Source organism: Boleophthalmus pectinirostris, unplaced genomic scaffold (assembly GCF_026225935.1).
Source record: "Boleophthalmus pectinirostris isolate CB_2022bp ecotype Guang Dong unplaced genomic scaffold, ASM2622593v1 HiC_scaffold_18, whole genome shotgun sequence".
Classification (NCBI taxonomy): Eukaryota; Metazoa; Chordata; class Actinopteri; order Gobiiformes; family Gobiidae; genus Boleophthalmus; species Boleophthalmus pectinirostris.
The window spans coordinates 21568308-21572677 of record NW_026571133.1 but is presented as its reverse complement, the minus strand read 5'-3'; positions in this window follow the sequence as shown (position 1 = coordinate 21572677).

The following is a 4370-nucleotide window of genomic DNA, read 5'->3' as shown; positions in this document are numbered from 1 at the left end:
AACTAATCTAGAAGTTTAAAGTCTTGAGTCCGAGTAAAGTCGGACTCCATATCTCGAGATATGGAGTCTGAGGGGGCTTCATTCTCGGCCTCTATTGTCGATGCGGCTGCTCGGAGCTGTGGGCGTAAGGTCTGTGGTCCCTGTCGCGGCGGCAATCCCCGAACCCGGTGGTGGACACCGGAAGTAAGGGATGCTGTCAAGCTGAAGAAGGAGTCCTATCGGGCCTTGCTGGCTCGGGGGACTCCTGAAGCAGCTGACGGGTACCGGCGGGCCAAGCGTGCTGCAGCCCGTGCGGTTGCGGAGGCAAAAACTCGGAGCTGGGAGGAGTTCGGGGAGGCCATGGAAAGGACTATCGGACGGCCTCAAAGAGATTCTGGCAAACCGTCCGGCGCCTCAGGAGGGGGAAGCAGTTCTTCACCAACACTGTTTACAGTGCGGGGGGAGAGCTGTTGACCTCGACTGGGGACGTTGTCCGGCGGTGGAAGGAATACTTTGAGGATCTCCTCAATCCCACCGTCACGTCTTCCGAGGAGGAGGCCGAGGCTGGGGACTCGGAGGCGGACTCATCCATCACCCTGGCTGAAGTCACTGAGGTGGTTGGAAAGCTCCTTGGTGGCAAGGCTCCGGGGGTGGATGAGATCCGTCCTGAGTACCTGAAGTCTCTGGATGTTGTGGGGCTGTCTTGGCTGACACGCCTCTTTAACATCGCGTGGCGGTCGGGGACAGTACCTCTAGACTGGCAAACGGGGGTGGTGGTCCCTCTGTATAAGAAGGTGGACCGGAGGGTGTGCTCCAACTATAGGGGGATCACATCCTCAACCTTCCCGGTAAGGTCTATGCCAGGGTACTGGAGAGGAGAATCCGGCCGATAGTCAAACCTCAGATTCAGGAGGAGCGATGTGGTTTTCGTCCTGGCCGTGGAACACTGGACCAGCTCTACACTCTCCATCGTGCTCGAGGGTTCATGGGAGTTTGCCCAACCAGTCCACATGTGCTTTGTGGACTTGGAGAAGGCATTCGACCGTGTCCCTCATGGTGTCCTGTGGGGGGTGCTCTGGGAGTATGGGGTCTGGCGCCCTTTGCTAAGGGCTGTCCAGTCCTCCACGTTGAGAGGAGACAGTTGAGGTGGCTCGGGCATCTGTTATGGATGCCTCCTGGACGTGCCTCCCTAGGGAGGTGTTCTGGGCATGTCCCACCGGGAGGAGGCCCCGGGGAAGACCCAGGACACGCTGGAGGGACTATGTCTCTCGGCTGGCCTGGGAACGCCTCGGGGTTCCCCCGGAGGAGCTGGAGGACGTGTCTGGGGTGAAGGAAGTCTGGGAGTCCCTGCTTAGGCTGCTGCCCCCGCGACCCGGCCCCGGATAAGCGGACGAAAATGGATGGATGGATGGATGGATAATCTAGAAGCATCATTGCATGGCAGTCGGAGACAGTGCCTCTGGACTGGCAAACTGGGGTGGTGGTCCCTCTGTATAAGAAGGGGGACCGGAGGGTGTGTTCCAACTACAGGGGAATCACACTCCTCAGCCTCAGTAAGGTCTATGCCAGGGTACTGGAGAGGAGAATCCGGCCGATAGTCAAACCTCAGATCTAGGAGGAGCGATGTGGTTTTCGTCCTGGCCGTGGAACACTGGACCAGCTCTACACTCTCCATCGGGTGCTCGAGGGTTCATGGGAGTTTGCCCAACCAGTCCACATGTGCTTTGTGGACTTGGAGAAGGCATTCGATCGTGTCCCTCGTGGTGTCCTGTGGGGGGTGCTCTGGGAGTATGGGGTTCGGGGCCCTTTGCTAAGGGCTGTCCGGTCCCTGTATGACCGGAGCAGGAGCTGTGTTCACATTGCCGGCAGTAAGTCAGACCTGTTCCCGGTGCATGTTGGACTCCGCCAGGGCTGCCCTTTGTCACCGGTTCTGTTCATTGTATTTATGGACAGAATTTCTAGGCGCAGTCAGGGGCCAGAGGGGGTCTGGTTTGGGGACCACAGGATCTCATCTCTGTTGTTCGCAGATGATGTTGTCTTGTTGGCTCCATCGAACCAGGACCTGCAGTGTGCACTGGGGTGGTTTGCAGCCAAGTGTGAAGCGGCTGGGATGAAGATCAGCTCTTCCAAGTGCGAGGCCATGGTTCTCGACCGGAAAAAAGTGGCTTGCCCTCTCCGGGTGGGTGGAGAGTCCTTGCCTCAAGTGGAGGAGTTCAAGTATCTTGGGGTCTTGTTCAGGAGTCAGGGAAGGATGGAACGTGAGATTGACAGGTGGATCGGTGCAGCATCTGCAGTGATGCGGTCGCTGTATCGGACCTTTTTGGTGAAGAGGGAGCTGAGCTGAAAGGCGAAGCTCTCGATTTACCGGTCAGTCTTCGTTCCTACACTCATCTATGGTCATGAGCTCTGGGTAATGACCGAAAGGATAAGATCACGGATACAAGTGCTCGAAATGAGTTTCCTTCGCAGGGTGGCTGGGCGCTCCCTTAGAGATAGGGTGAGGAGCTCAGTCACACGGGAGGAGCTTGGAGTAGAGCCGCTGCTCCTCCACGTCGAGAGGAGCCAGTTGAGGTGGCTCGGGCATCTGTTCCGGATGCCTCCTGGACGCCTCCCTAGGGAGGTGTTCTGGGCATGTCCCACCAGGAGGAGGCCCCGGGGAAGACCCAGGACACGCTGGAGGGACTATGTCTCTCGGCTGGCCTGGGAACGCCTCGGGGTTCCCCTGGAGGAGCAGGAGGATGTGTCTGGGGTGAAGGAAGTCTGGGAGCCCCTGCTTAGACTGCTGCCCCTGCGACCCGGCCCTGGATAAGCGGAAGAAAATGGATGGATGGATAATCTAGAAGCAAAGTGTTGTGATAATTGTAATGCACTGCTTTGTGCTGCATTATTCACTTTGTTCATTTTCATGACTGCATGTATTTTTCTAACATTTATGATGGAAGTGGATTTTCACGAGTCAAATGAATCACTATGACCCTGTAAGTTGATAATAAAAGCAAGAAAGAATAAGTTCTTGAAGTTTGCTGTCTTTTGTTTAATAATTGGTCCTCCACAAATGCCCCTTGACACATTCCCCATTATGGTCCACTTTCTCTGTGTGCTCTGGTACATAGAAGGCGCTTGATTCTCGCCCCCGTCTCTTCTGTCAATCATTTGCACTTGAAACATCCATGTCAAACAACAACAAATCATACATGACTTTCTCCTCCTCTTTTTGCTCTGTTCAAACACCAAATTAACTGTGGTCCTCTTTATTCCTGTTACTATGGTGATGCCTTAACCAGCTAACATCCTCATTTCTTCTTGTCTTTGGTACGTTGAGACATATATGGAAATAAGAGAGTGTTTGATGGGATTTCATCTGGTTGCATCACTACAGGTCTTACATGAAGGCTGGATGTGTCTGTCTGTCAAAGTTGGCCATGACAGTGCAAGATCTCCCTGTGTTTCTCTATATAAAAAGATGTCCTCTGTTATGTTCATACACCAGGCACAAGTTTTCTATTGCCTTGTACTCATTTGTCTAACATCTGTACAATTATATTCAAAAACAAAAAACAAACAAACAAAAAAACCAAACAAAATAAAAAAAAACCCTGCATGATACAAATTTCACACTTCACACATCTTTATTGGAATATGTCCATAATGCACAAAATCTATGGGTGGTGACTGCATATTTTGCCAGTCTTAGTGCTATGAGCTTGCTTTTCTGTTTCAACAATTTGCTGTATGTCTCTTCCCACTCTCTAGCCATAATTCATGAGTACAAGTGTAAAGTCAACTGCCTTTTTAAGAAAAACTGCATATAAGCACTTCAATTAAAGATTAATTAGAGTACAGTACAATTACAGTCCTTCTTAGTGTGTGCAAAATCCCTCAGTCGAGATATTCAGTTTGTCAACTGGGCAAAAGTTTATTTTGGTTGAATATAAAGATGCACCGATACCACTTTTTTGAAAACTGATACGAGCACAAGTATAATCATTTCTGTATTTGCCAATACTGAGTACTGATACCAATACTTTAACCTCCACCACCATGAACATACACTGAGTGCATTTCATGCACTTCAGTGTCCCAATTCTCATAAGACTCATGCAGTAGTGGAGACGGTGCATTTGATGTAATTAATTTTCTGGGACTTGTAGTTTTGACTGTAGTTCCTGCCACTGGTTAGAAAGACTTAGATCCACCTAGAGCAATGATAGCTCCTTCTCCTCTCTGCTCTTTCCTCCTCTTTGGTCTTAGTTGACCTCATGAAGTAGCTCTCAGAAGTCAGTGATAAGGAGAAAAAACGAGAACTTGTTGCAGGCATGTTTGTTTGTCTTTTGGATGTATGCGCACTCAAATTTATGTTGCCGTATTCGGGATGCTGCTATAGATGCCAC